This window comes from Bubalus kerabau, chromosome 4 (assembly GCF_029407905.1).
Source record: "Bubalus kerabau isolate K-KA32 ecotype Philippines breed swamp buffalo chromosome 4, PCC_UOA_SB_1v2, whole genome shotgun sequence".
Lineage (NCBI taxonomy): Eukaryota > Metazoa > Chordata > Mammalia > Artiodactyla > Bovidae > Bubalus > Bubalus kerabau.
The window spans coordinates 15,219,864-15,234,450 of NC_073627.1; the positions used below are offsets into that span (position 1 = coordinate 15,219,864).

Here is a 14,587-nt window from a genome sequence, read left to right on the forward strand (position 1 = left end):
TGGGTGTGGGAGAATGAGTGATAAGGAGATTTTTCTAGATTAAGCCAACAACAAATAGGCAAATTGGAGCCTAAGACAGTTTGGACTTGTGGAAGGGAGGAGATTCCAGGTGACAGAAAATTCATCCCAGAATGTGTCATGGATTCTGAGATGAACTAAGTCACTACATCCTGGGTTTGATTACATTATATATGTAATATTTATATTCTAGAATCAGAAAGGCCCAAACGTCCTCATAAAATATTAATAGCTTTTCTTCTCTCTCTCTCCTCCTTCCCCTAATTGAAATTGGTATCTAGTTGGCTAGATTCATCGAGTCTTTTAGCCACCAGGTGCTAGAGGATGGTGTTGGTAGTGGTTTAGTCACTAAGTCGTGCCTGACTCTTGCAACCCCATGGACTATATAGCCCACCAGGCTCCTGTGTCCATGGGATTTCCCAGGCAAGAATACTGGAGTGGGTTGGAGTGGGTTGCCATTTCCTTCTTCAGGGGGTGTTCCCAACCCAGGGATGGAACCCGCATCTCAAATCCATGTCTCCTGCATTGCAGGTGGAGTCTTTACCTCTCAGCCACCAGGGACAGTGAAAAATCCTCCCCAGCTCTCTGATGATGGCTCACCTCCTCAAGAAAGGTGGGTTTTGTGCTTTTTTCTTTCTAAGAAAAACTCACTCACTACTTGGTCTGAATTCTTTTTTTTTTTTTTTTTTAATATTTATTTAGCTACACTGAATCTAGTTGCAGCATACAGGATCTTTTGATCTTCGTTGTGACATGCGGGTTCTCTTTGAGTTGAGGCATGTGGGATCTAGTTTCCCGACCAGGAATGGAACCTGGGCCCCCTGTATTGGGAGCTCAGACTCCTAGCTACTGGACCACCAGGGAAGTCCCATTGGGTCTGAATTCTTGAATGGCTCTGTAAATTCATCCTGAGCTAAGAACCCTATCCCTCAGATTGAACTGAAACAGCATTCACTAAAGAGGGAAGTAAGCTCACTGTAGTAAACCCACAACTTTCCCGATGTGTATCTCATTTCAACAGCTTCACATCCAAGAGGAAGGGGAAGTATGTTGAGATGAAGGCATTTTTATCTTAAGCACGTGAGCCAACAGTGAGATGCAGCTGCTTAAAAAGTTTTGCTGCATTAATATCTTATGTCTCAAAAATAATAGTGCTAATGAATGTCAGATTCACTGGTGCAGGGTGGGGTGGATATCATGTTTTCAAGAAAGACATGGACAGCTACAAGGGAAACAGTAGGGTGCTAAGAGGGCTGGACTCCATCATGGTCAAGTTCTTTGGGAAGAACTGAGGATAGGCGGGGTAGGCAAACAAAAACGCTTTTTATATTTGGGGAAAGAACTAGTAGGTAGAAGTTATGAAGTGACAGGTTTAATTTCAGTTTAAGAAAGAATATTCTAACAACTGAGATCTCCAATAAAGGGCTGCTTTCAAGGGTTTTAACAATGAGGTCCTGGCCACTGGGGATGTCCAAAGAGAACATGATTCAGGGATACTGTAGAACAGGTTCCTAGATTAGGTGTGTTGTGGATTGAGGGGTAGAGTAGATAAATGAGCTCTAGGGAGGAGTTGCCTGTCTGGTCACAGGCTGACAATGTGTTGGAGGGGGTCACTGTATCTGAAGACTGGTCCTCAAATTTCCTCAGTTTGAAACTCACTTTTGTCAACAGATCAGATTTGTGGAACCAACTCATGTTAACCAAACTCATAAAAAGCAGATGTATAAACCAGAATATCGCTTATTGTTTTGTAATAGGGAGGATATAGCAAAGGTGAGTCAGAGGTCTAATTATTAATCAGAAGTTTCCCTGTTGAGAACTAAATCAAACTGCAGTTGAAGATGGGCTCATCTTTCCTCATTCAAGTTTTTAGAGGAGCAAATTCTCTGTTTCCTCCAAAAGAGTATATCTCTTCAATTACTACAAGTCTTATGTACATCAGAGTCAGTGTCTCCAGATTCTGGCCAAGATCAAAAAAACACTGTGAACTTTGTGCTTTGGGTTTGCAATTTTGGGGGTGGGGAGGGGGCAGGTGCCCCAGGTCTTAGTTGTAGCGTGCGGAATCTCCCATCTTCATTGTGGCATCTGGAATCTTTTAGTTGCATGTGTGATATCTAGTTGCAGCATCTGGGCTCTAGTTCCCAATCAGGGATTGAACCCGAGTCCCCTGAATTTGGAGCTTGGAGTCTTAGCCACTGGACCACCAGAGAAGTTCCTGGGGGTTATAATTTATAGATGTCATTAGATTTCTTTCTTCCACACACTCTTTCTTTAAGTTAAGTGGAATAAAATTAATTAGGCTTAAGCTTTCTCAGTTACAACCACATCTCAGACATAGTTGCCTGAGATTATGTTCAAGTCACCCAGATCCAATTTGGGGTGTTCCCGAAACTCTTCTGTTTCAGGAATGTTGTGAATGAATGCCCTGAAGCCCACACCCTGAAATGTAGAGGCAGAGAGCTGACCAGAAGTCTCCTGGAGGCTCCTGGGGTGGCACCAGCCTGGAAGAACTTGCCAGGGTCCAAAGCTGGGTCTTGGGCAGCATACCACTTGCAGGCACAGAAGCCATATTCATGGTGGAAAGCGCAAAGAGCTCCAAGAGACCGAACTATGTAAGCCAGAATGCCACTTTATTAAGATGACTCAGGCAGACCTGCAGTCTCGTGTCAGCCTGGCTAGCATTCTCTTTCTATAAACAAGTCACCTGGGAAGCCCAATTATCATCAGGGTGGTTGGTAATATAAACCAGGGTACAAGGATTTCGTTATATGATTGGAATGTTTAAAGGTATTGGTTTCTCACAGTGTATAATGTCCATCTCTCCATGCCCATCTTCCATGTGTCAGATGAAAGAATCTAAAACCCTAATTGCCTTCCTCTCCCCTGCCAATCTCTGGCATTTTGAGTGTATCTTTCCACTTTGCAAATATTTGTTGAGCATCTACTGTGTGTTGAATAATAAAGAATTTGTGCCAGGTTCCTGGTATGGGACTTCTAACTCTTGGAATTTCCCAAGTGAAGGAAACGTCTTTATCCATGAGCTTCCTGGATCACACCTGAGTTTATGCTAATGAGTGGACTCTTGAAGGGCCCCTTGATAACTTAGGGCTGGAATCTGGCCATCAGAAACACCAACCATGCAATTAGAGGGTTGGGACTTTAAGCCAGCCTGACCTCCAGGGAGCAGAGGCTGGAGATTGGGTTCAATCGGATGGTCAGTGTTTTAATCCATCATGCCTGCTGAATGCAGTGACAACTCAGTGGGGCTTCTTGGTCAATGACCACGCTGACGTGCTAGGGAGCGGCACAGTCTGCACCATGGAGAGGCAACCCCAAAGCTATGCATTTGGGACCCTCCTAGATCTTGCCCTATGTGTCTCTTCATTTGATTGGTACTGCTCTGTATTCTCTCTAATGAAACTGATCATAAGTTATAGCACTTTCCTGAGTTATTATAGAGAATTATCAAATCTGAGAGGAATCATGGGAACCCCCTAGGTTTGTACCCATCTGTCTGAAATAAGGGCAGTTTTGTTCTGGATCATCTGCCCTTTAACTAATGAGGTCTGCACTAACTCTGGATGGTTTCTGTCAGACCTGAATGGCAGCCCACCACTTGGTTTTCAAACACCGTGTGCCACGGGAATTCCCTGGCCATCCATTGGTTAGGATTTGGTGCTTTCACTGCTGGGAGCCAGGTTCAATCCCTGGTTGGGGAGCTGAGAACCCCCAAGCCTTATGGCACGGCCAAGAAAAAAAAACCCACTATGTTCCAGGCGTTTTAGAAGCCAGAAATACCCACCACCATCATCATTTTTCAAAAAGAATATAGTACTATTGCTTTGGTTCCCATTTGGTAAGGGCTTCCCTGGTGGCTCAGAATCTGCCTGCAATGCCGGTGACCTGGATTTGATCCCTGGGTTGGGAAGATCCCCTGGAGAAGGGAATGGCAACCCACTCCAGTATTCCTTCCTGGAGAATCCTCATGGACAAAGGAGCCATGTGGTCAAAAAGAGACATAATGAGCACCTAACACTTTTCACCAGATAGATCCAGGAGGGCAGGCATTGCAGGCTGAAACCACAGCACAAGTAAAGGCATGGGGGTACAAGAGAGCATGTGAGTCTGCTGCTGCTGCTGCTAAGTCACTTCAGTCGTGTCCGACTCTGTGTGACCCCATAGACGGCAGCCCACCAGGCTCTGCCGTCCCTGGGATTCTCCAGGCAAGAACACTGGAGTGGGCTGCCATTTCCTTCTCCAATGCATGAAAGTGAAAAGTGAAAGTGAAGTCACTCAGTCGTGTCCAACTCTTAGCGAGCCCATGGACTGCAGCCTACCAGGCTCCTCTGCCCATGGGATTTTCCAGGCAAGAGTACTGGAGTGGGTTGCCATTACCTTCTCCGGCATGTGAGTCTACCCAGGCCCCAAAGCATGGCAGCTTCTTAGGAGGGAGCCCTGATGGGGGACGTTGTTGAGAATCTTGATGACTATAGATGAACATTCCTCAGACAATGGTAACTAGCTGCTTTATGTATTTAATTTTAGTTTTTGGCTGCTGCTGTGCACGTGGGATCTTAGTTCCCTGACCAGGGATCGAACCTGGGCTATGGCAGTGAAAGCACCCAGTCCTATCCACTGGACCGCCAGGGAATTCCCTAAATAGCTGCTTTTAAATCTTTATTTTGTTTTCCTATCACTGTCCATTATTGTAATGAAAAATTTGGAAAATAAAGAGTAGACACAAGAATTACTACCATCACCCTCAACAACCATTGCAATAATCCCATGTTTTCCTTCCAGGCTCTTTCTCAGATACCGTTTTCACACAGATGCCTTCAGTGGACGAACACTATTTTGGATCCTATGTTGTTCACATGACACCATGACAAGGGCACGTTCCTATTTCACCTGTTGTGTATACAACTTTGTATTTAGCTTTTATCTGATGAAAATTAAAATATTATTGGAACTTCCCTGGTGGTCCAGTGGTTAAGACTGGCCCTTCCAAGACGGAGGCTGTAAGTTTGATCCCAGGTTGGGGTACTAAGATCTCACATGCACAGCATAACCAGATATGTTTTTTTTACAAATTAAAATATATTACACACTCTTTGTAGATTTGAAATCTCCTCAATGCATAATATGTTCTCACTTAGGCAAATCATCACTTGTACATTTTAGACTGTTTTTAATTTTTGCTGTTGTAAAACGTTCCATGCCCCATTAACAAAGGAATGAATGTATTGAGACATACTGAAATACTGCTGCTGCTACTGCTGCTGCTAAGTCACTTCAGGCATGTCCGACTCTGTGGGACCCCATAGACAGCAGCCCACCAGGCTCCTCCGTCCATGGGATTTTCTAGGCAAAAGTACTGGAGTGGGGTGCCATTGCCTTCTCCACTGAAATACTGTAGAGCAGCATTTCTCCACCTGCCACTTTTGACATATTGAGCAAGATAATTCTTTGTTGTACATTCTTCGCCAATATCTCTGGCTTTATCTACTGAATATCAATAGTGCCCCCCAACCTCCAGTTGTGACAACCTAAACTGTCTCCAGACATTGCCAGATGTCTCTTGGAGACAGAATTGTAAACCATATTCAGTGCTAGACAGCAATGAAAATAAATGAGCTACAACTACAAAAGCAAAATATAGATGAATCTCATAAACGTGGTATCATATAAAAGGAGTCTGACACAAAAGGCTATATGCTAAGGACTTCCCTGGTGGCCCAGTGGTGGAGACTCTATGCTTCCAGTGCAGGGGGCTTGGGTTTCATCTCTGATTGGGGAACTGAGATGCTACATGCCAAGATGCATGGCCAAAAAAAAACCTCTTTATGGTGTAATTTCATTTAATTTCTCTACACTCACAAATAGACAAAGTTCATTTATGGTGTTAAAAGTCAGGCTGTGCTTATCCTGGGGATAGGTAATGACTAGAAAGAATATCTGAGTGGGTGAGGGGATGAATTCTTTGGTGTTGAAGTTTTATCTATTAATTTCTCATATCTTAAATGACAAATATTACTGTTTGTATAGTAGAATCTATTGGTTATTTTTTTGTTATGCCTTCCATCCCTTTATAAAAGTCTTTAAAATCTATATTATTGCTGTTCAGTCACTCAGTCGTGTCCAACTCTTTGCGATCCCATGGACTGCAGCATGTCAGGCTTCCCTGTCCTTCACCATCTCCCAGAGCTTGCTCAGACTCATGTCTATCGAGTTGGTGATGCCATCCAACCTTCTTATCCTCTGTCATTCCCTTCTCCTCCTGCCTTCAATGTTTCCCAGAAATCAGGGTCTTTTCCAATGAGTTGGCTTTTTGCATCACGTGGCCAAAGTATTGGGGGTTCAGCTTCAGCATCAGTCCTTCCAATGAATATTCGGGACTGATTTCCTTTAGGATGGACTGGTTGGATCTCCTTGCAGTCCAAGGGACTCTCAAGAGTCTTCTCCAGCACCACAGTTCAAAAGCATCAATTCTTCGGCACTCAGGCACTCAGCTTTCTTTATAGTCCAGCTATCACATCCATACATGACTACTGGAAAAACCATAGCCTTGACTAGACGGACATTTGTTGGCTAAGTAATGTCTCTGCTTTAAATATGCTGTCTAGGTAGGTCATAGCTTTTCTTCCAAGGAGCAAGCGTCTTTTAGTTTCATGGCTGCTGTCATCATCTCTAGTGATTTTGGAGCCCAAGAAAATAAAGCCTATCACTGTTTCTATTGTTTCCCCATCTATTTGCCATGAAGTGATGGGACCAGATGCCATGATCTTCGTTTTGTGCATGTTGAGTTTTAAGCCAGCTTTTTCACTCTCCTCTTTCACTTTCATCAAGAAGCTCTTTAGTTCCTCTTCGCTTTCTGCCATAAGGATTATGTCATCTGCATGTCTGAGGTTATTGTATATGATTAGTACATATTCATAGCAGAATAGCTATAACAGATAAAAAGAGAAAAAATCAACTATAGTCCTGTTGCCTAGAAAAAACTACTCTAAATATATATATTTTTTCTTTTAAATATTTTTATGGGTCAATTTCCAGATGTTTTTCCTACATATATGTGCACATGTAAAGATTTCTTTCTATAAAAATGGGGTCATGGTATGTATATATTTTATGACATGATTTAAAATTTTTTAATGATATGGTAAGGTCTTTTCATTTCAATAAATATAAGATTCCATAATCATTTATTTTATTTTTCCTTAGCCATGCCCCAAGGCATGTGGGATCTTGTTCCCCAATCAAGGATCAAACCCGAACCTCCTAAATTGGAAGCTCAGGGTCTTATTTATTGGATGACCTGAGCTGTCCCTCCATGATCATTTTTAATGACTGAATTCCTAGACTATTATATTGCTGAGTCAAAAATTATGATAATTTCAATATTTTTGCTACATATTGCTGAATTATTCCCCAGATATGTATCAGTTTACACTCACCATCCACAGTGTAGCTCTGTAATAATATTTCTCCACATTGGAGATATCCAGTTATCATTATTTTTTACCAAATCATCATTATTTGATATCTTTGCTGTTCTGAACAGTTTGTTAAGATTTCTCTTTTTAAAAAAGTTTACAATTTTTTTTGTTAGTGATATTGCATATTTTTTTTCATAGATTTATTCGCTATTTGGATTTCTTTTGTTAATGACCTGTTCATATTCTTTGTCTATGTATTGGAATGATCAGACTTTTATTTATGATTTAAAGAACTGTTCATAGCTTCAGAATTTTAACCCTTTGTTCATTATATATATTGTAAATATCTCCTCACACAATTTTGTTTGATTTTAAGCTTTTCACTGATTTTTTTTACCATAGAACTTTTAAATTTTCTGTAGTAAAATCCATCAATCTTTTGTTTAAATTTCCCTGGTGTCTTTTTGGATCTTGCTCAGAAAGGCTTTCTTTAAATCAAAATTATATATATATTTTAGTTCAGTTCAGTTCAGTTCAGTCACTCAGCCGTGTCCAACGCTTTGCGACCCCATGGACTGCAGCACACCAGGCTTCCGTGTCGATCACTAACCCCTGGAGTTTACTCAAACTGATGTTCATTGAGTCAGTGATGCCATCCAACCATCTCATCCTTTGTCATCCCCTTCTCCTCCTGCCTTCAATCTTTCCCAGCATCAGGGTTTTTACAAATGAGTCAGCTCTTCGCATCACGTGGTCAAAGTATTGGAGTTTCAGCTTCAACATCAGTCCTTCCAATAGGACTGATTTCCTTTAGGATGGACTGGTTGGATCTCCTTGCAGTCCAAGGGGCTCTCAAGAGTCTTCTCCAACACCACAGTTCAAAACTATCAATTCTTCGGCACTCAGCTTTCTTTATAGTCCAACTCTCACATCCATACCTGACTACTGGAAAAACCATAGCTTTGACTAGATGGAACTTTGTCGGCAAAGTAATATCTCTGCTTTTTAATATGCTGTCTAGGTTGGTTACAACTTTCCTTCCAAGGAGTAAGCGTCTTTTACTTTCATGGCTGCAGTCACCATCTGCAGTGATTTTGGAGCCCCAAAATATAAAGTCTGTCACTGTTTCCACTGTTTCCCCATCTATTTGCCATGAAGTGATTGGGACCAGATGCCATGATCTTCCTTTTGTGCATGTTGAGTTTCAAGCCAACTTCACTCTCTTTCACTTTCATCAAGAGACTCTTTAGTTCTTCTTCACTTTCTGCCATAAGGCTGAAAGTGTCATCTGCATATCTGAGGTTATTGATATTACTCCCAGCAATCTTGATTCCAGCTTGTGCTTCAACCAGCGCAGCGTTTCTCATGATGTACTCTGCATATAAGTTAAATAAGCACGGTGACAGTATACAGTCTTGACATACTCCTTTCCCTATTTTGTACCAGTCTGTCTTTCCATGTCCAGTTCTAACTGTTGCTTCTTGACCTGCAAACAGATTTCTCAGGAGGCAGGTCAGGTGGTCTGGTATTCCCATCTCTTGAGGAATTTTCCACAGTCTGTTGTGATCCACACAGTCAAAGGCTTTGACATAGTCAATAAAGAAAAAGTAGATGTTTTTCTGTAACTCTCTTGCTTTTCCAGTGATCCAGCAGATGTTGGCAATTTGATCTCTGGTTCCTCTGCCTTTTCTAAAACCAGCTTGAGCATCTGGAAGTTCACAGTTCACGTATTGTTGAAGCCTGGCTTGGAGAATTTTGAGCATTACTTTGCTAGTGTGTGAGATGAGTGCGATTGTGTGGTAGTTTGAGCATTATTTGGCATTGCCTTTCTTTGGGGTTGGAATGAAAACTGACCTTTTCCAGTCCCATGGTCACTGCTGAGTTTTCCAAATTTGCTGGCATATTGAGTGCAGCACTTTCACAGCATTGTCTTTTAGGATTTGAAATAACTCAACTGGAACTCCATCACGTCCACTAGCTTTGTTCATCATGATGCTTCCTAAGGCCGACTTGACTTCGCATTCCAGGATGTCTGGTTCTAGGTGAGTGATCACACCATTGTGAGTATTTGGGTCATGAAGATCTTTTCTAGATGGACCTTTGTCGGCAAAGTAATGTCTCTGCTTTTTAATATAAGGTCTAGGTTGGTCATAGCTTTTCTTCCAAGGAGCAAGTGTCTTTTAATTTCATGGCTGCAGTCCCCATCTGCAGTGATTTTTGGAGCCTAAGAAAATAAAGCCTGTCACTGTTTCCATTGTTTCCCCATCTATTTGCCATGAAATGATAGGACTGGATGCCATGATCTTTGTTTTCTGAATGTTGAACTTTAAGCCAACTTTTTCACTCTCTTTCACTTTCACCAAGAGGCTCTTTAGTTCTTTGCTTTATGCCATAAGGGTGGTGTCATCTGCATATCTGAGGTTATTGATATTTCTCCCGGCAATCTTGATTCCAGCTTGTGCTTCATCCAGCCCGGCATTTCGCATGATATACTCTGCATAAAAGTTAAATAAACAGAGTGACAATATACAGCTTTGACGTACTCCTTTCCCGACTTGAAACCAGTCCATTGAGGTTCTAACCATTGCTTCTTGACCTGAATATAGATTTCTCAAGAGGCAGGTAAGGTGCTCTGGTATTCCCATCTCTTTAAGAATTTTTTAACAGCTTGTTGTGACCCACACAGTCAAAGGCTTTGACATAGTCAATAAAGAAAAAGTTTTTCTGGAACTCTCTTGCTTTTTTGATGATCCAATGGATGTTGGCATTTGACTTCTGGTTCCTCTGCCTTTTCTAAAACCAGCTTGAACATCTGGAAGTTCACGGTTCACATACTGTCGAAGCCTGGCTTGGAGAATTTCGAGTATTACTTTGTTAGAGTGTGAAATGAGTGCAATTGTGTGGTGGTTTGAACATTCTTTGGCCTTGCCTTTCTTTGGGGTTGGAATGAAAACTGACCTTTTCCAGTCCTGTGGTCACTGCTGAGTTTTCCAAATTTGCTGGTATATTGAGTGCAGCATATAAAGATCATTACCTTCTAATCAATGTAGGTCTCTTTCTGGACTTTCTTCTCTGTTATTTCATCTGTTTATTTTGGTGCCTACAATGGGACATTATTATAATGATCTTATAATATAGCTCTATTTTCAAAAATTGTTTTGACTATTATAGTTTTTCTTTTTCCCAAGTGAACTTCAAGGTTATTCTGCTAAATTGAAAAAAAAAAAATGACCCTGGGATTTCTCTGGCAATCCAACAGTTAAGACCCCATGTTTCTACTGCAGAGGTCACAGGTTTGATCCCTAATCTGGGAACTAAGATTCTACATGACTCACAGTGTGGCCAAAAAAAAAAAATAACCAACACAATTTGCATTAAATTAAAATTCCACTAAATACATAGATTTGTAAAGGAATTGGCAACTGTTATGTATTATCTTTGTAGCCATGAAAATCGAATATCTCCTCATTTTTTAACCTCTTCCCTCTGTTAGAATATTATCATTTTCTTCACCTAAGCGCTAACCATCTCCTGGGTAATATAAAAAGATCTTTTTTCTTTTATATTTTCTAACTTGGTTTTTTATATTTTTTTATATTTTCTAATTTGGTTTTGGTAGGTGTATAGAAAGGGTACTGATTATACCTGATCATATATATATATTGATATATATTGATATATATTGATATTTATTGCATATGTCCCAATTTGTATATATACAAAAATATTTCAAACTGTTTGCCATAGATTCCCTTGGGTTTTCTCAGGAGAAAACTGTAAAATTTTGAAGTAGTGGTATTTTGCCTCTTCCTCACAAATATTTGTAAAACTTTAATATTGCATTGATGAGAACTTCAGTTCAGTTCAGTTCAGTCGCTCAGTCATGTCTGACTCTTTGCGACCCCATGAATCGCAGCATGCCAGGCCTCCCTGTCCATCACCAACTCCCGGAGTTCACTCAGACTCATGTCCATTGAGTCAGTGATGCCATCCAGCCATCTCATCCTCTATCGTCCCCTTCTCCTCCTGCTCCCAATCCCTCCCAGCATCAGAGTCTTTTCCAATGAGTCAACTCTTCGCATGAGGTGGCCAAAGTACTGGAGTTTCAGCTTTAACATCATTCCTTCCAAAGAAATCCCAGGGCTGATCTCCTTCAGAATGGACTGGTTGGATCTCCTTGCAGTCCAAGGGACTCTCAAGAGTCTTCTCCAGCACCACAGTTCAAAAGCACCAATTCTTCGGCGCTCAGCCTTCTTCACAGTCCAACTCTCACATCCATACATGACCACTGGAAAAACCATAGCCTCGACTAGATGGACCTTAGTTGGCAAAGTAATGTCTCTGCTTTTGAACATGCTCTCTAGGTTGGTCATAACTTTCCTTCCAAGGAGTAAGCATCTTTTATTTTCATGGCTGCAGTCACCATCTGCAGTGATTTTGGAGCCCAGAAAAATAAAGTCTGACACTGTTTCCACTGTTTCCCCATCTATTTCCCATGAAGTGATGGGACCAGTGATGAGAACTTCACAAGCTATTAAATAATCTCAATCATAGTCATCATCTTTGCATTATAAGTAGTTCTCATTTTCAGGGAACACCTCAAGTATTTCACTTTCGAATGAATAAAATTTCATGTTAGTTCAGGGATGTCCACACCATTTCAGCTTGGAAATCTGACAGACACCCCTCTTCTTTTATTGCTGTCTTAATACTACTGATCTGATTGTGTCTTCCACGTACTTTACCTTATCTCTTTATCTTTTTCCTTTTCATTCTGATTTCATTTTCAGTAACATCAACTATATGTTTGGCTGTGCCTCGAATGTATGATTTCTTAGTTCTCTGACTAGGGATCGAACCCATGCCCCCTGCTGTGGAAGCACAGAGTCTTACATACTGGACTGCCAGGGAAGTCCCCTAGTTGGTTCTTTTTCTGTTGTTCACCCTGTTGTTCTTTCAGCCCAGTCTACTCCCTGCTTGTAATTTCCTGATTCACAAGAACAATTGCTTCTTGTACTTTTTTGAAAAATATCTGTTCCTTGAAATTGTCTTTGGGATTCTTTGTCATCATTATTTGAGGTATATCTTCCTCTGAGCATTTTTAAGGGGGAATTTAATAGAAGGAGTTAGTTCCCTGCTGGTCCACAGATTCCAGCACTTTCACTGCCAGGACCCAGGTTTAATCCCTGATTAAGGAACTAGGATCCTGCAAGCCATGCAGCACAGCCAAAAAAAGAAAGAAAAAAGAAAGCTATTTTTTAAAAATAAATGCATTCCATTCTTTTTATATATATATAATTTTAATATATTTATTTGTTCTTGGCTACACTGGGTCTTCATTGCTTTACATAGCCTTTCTCTAGTTGTGACAAGCGGGTGCTACTCGATGACAGTGTGCAGGCTTCTCATTGCAGAAGCCTCGCTTACTGGGGCGCACGGGCTGTAGGCAGGTGGGCTTCAGTAGTTGCGGCTTGTGGACTCTAGGGTAGGGGCTCTGTGGTTGTAGTGCTGAGGGTTAGTTGCTCCACAGGCGGCACGTGGAATCCTTTTGGACCATCGATAGAAGCGGTGTTCCCTGCATTGGCAAGCAGATTCCCATCCTCTGTGCCACCAGGGAAGTCCAAAAGAAAGCTATTGAGAATAATATAATGAATACCTGCATAAGCATGGCCCAGTTTTATCAAACCTTAATAATTTTTCCATATTTGCTTCTTTTTCAATGCTTAAAAATTACAGATATCGTTGGTGGTGGCCAGTGTCCTGGATGACTGGCCTCTAGTGATCCCTGCTTCTCTGTGTTCACACCTTGTGTAGTCCCCCTGCACTGCACGTCCCCTGTAGATGTACTGGGACTGGTCTGAGTGGCCCATAGCATATGGAAGAAGTGATAATAAACACTTCCAAGTCTAGGTTACAAAAAGACTGAACTCTCACCTCTTTCTGTTTTCATTACATAATTTTATTTCTTCTTAGCATGCCCCTCCTTCTTCGCTCTCAAAATCTCATCCCTTCTTTTAGATCATTTCCCCTGAGGGAAGCCAGCTGCTGTAATGTCATCAGACAGTCCAAAGAGGCCCGTGGCCAGGAAGCCACTGAAGTCCTCAGCCAACAGCCAGTGAGAAGCTGAGGTCTGCCAACAGCTGGTAAGTGAACATGAAGTCAGATCCTCTCCCAGTTGAGCCTCCAGATAAGACTGCAGCCCCAGCCCAGAGCTTGACTGGTCTCCTCCTGAGGGACCTGAACCATCTGGTAAACCAGTCCCAGATTCCTGGGGCAGAGGAAGTATGAGTAATAAGTGTTAATTGTTTTAAGCTGCTAAATTCTGGGGTAATTCATTTTGCAGTAGTAGGTAACTAATACAGGGTTGAAGGCCCCTTAGGCTCCTCCCTAATCCAATTTCTTTTCCTTTCCAGAGATAATCTTTATGCTGAACTGGGGGTGTCTACCATTCTCCTGAATGTTTTTCCTATTATGACTGTGTTAGCTGCCACTGTAAAAAGATATCATCAATTAATGTTGAGGAGTTTAAAAAATTATAATTCTAAGTTTTGCTACATTCCATAAAATACGCACTTATAGTTCAATAACGGAGAAGGCAATGGCAACCCACTCCAGTACTCTTGCCTGGAAAATCCCATGGATGGAGGAGCCTGGTGGGCTGCAGTCCATGAACTCGCTAGGAGTCGGACACGACTGAATGACTTTACTTTATTTTTTCACTTTCATGCATTGGAGAAGAAAATGGCAACCTACTCCAGTGTTCTTGCCTGGAGAATCCCAGGGATGGGGGAGCCTGGTGGGCTGCCATCTATGGGATCGCACAGAGTTGGACATGACTGAAGCGACTTAGCAGCAGCAGCAGCAGTTCAATAAATGATCTCTGAAATGAATGATAATAAAGTTGGGGAACTTTTCCTTTTTTAATGTGGGAATTGCCTAGTCTAATGTTATAATGAAAAGTAAAAGAAAATCTATTGTTAATAATAGCTTGCACCTACTGAACACTGTTCCAAATATTAAATCTTTGTATAAAATATTTTTTATAAGTCTTTGTACAAACATATGAGCTTTTACTTTTATTATCCCAGATTAGGGATAAGAGAAAAGTTAAGTACCCTGCCCGGGGTTATACA

At 41.5% G+C, this 14,587-nt stretch overlaps 1 long non-coding RNA gene across 3 annotated transcripts; it reads left to right on the top strand.

Moving 5' to 3' along the window:
• The first annotated feature begins 46 nt into the window (after positions 1 to 46).
• Positions 47 to 14,486, top strand: LOC129648822 (uncharacterized). 3 transcript variants are annotated; one of them, XR_008712881.1, is made up of 5 exons: positions 47 to 109; positions 550 to 631; positions 9,392 to 9,496; positions 13,473 to 13,597; positions 14,190 to 14,486. It is a non-coding gene; the product is annotated as an uncharacterized LOC129648822 (long non-coding RNA). The 3 variants fall into 3 exon arrangements; XR_008712880.1 differs by having other exon boundaries at positions 66 to 174; positions 14,190 to 14,485; XR_008712882.1 differs by having other exon boundaries at positions 66 to 174; positions 14,193 to 14,485.
• Positions 14,487 to 14,587: the final 101 nt, after the last annotated feature.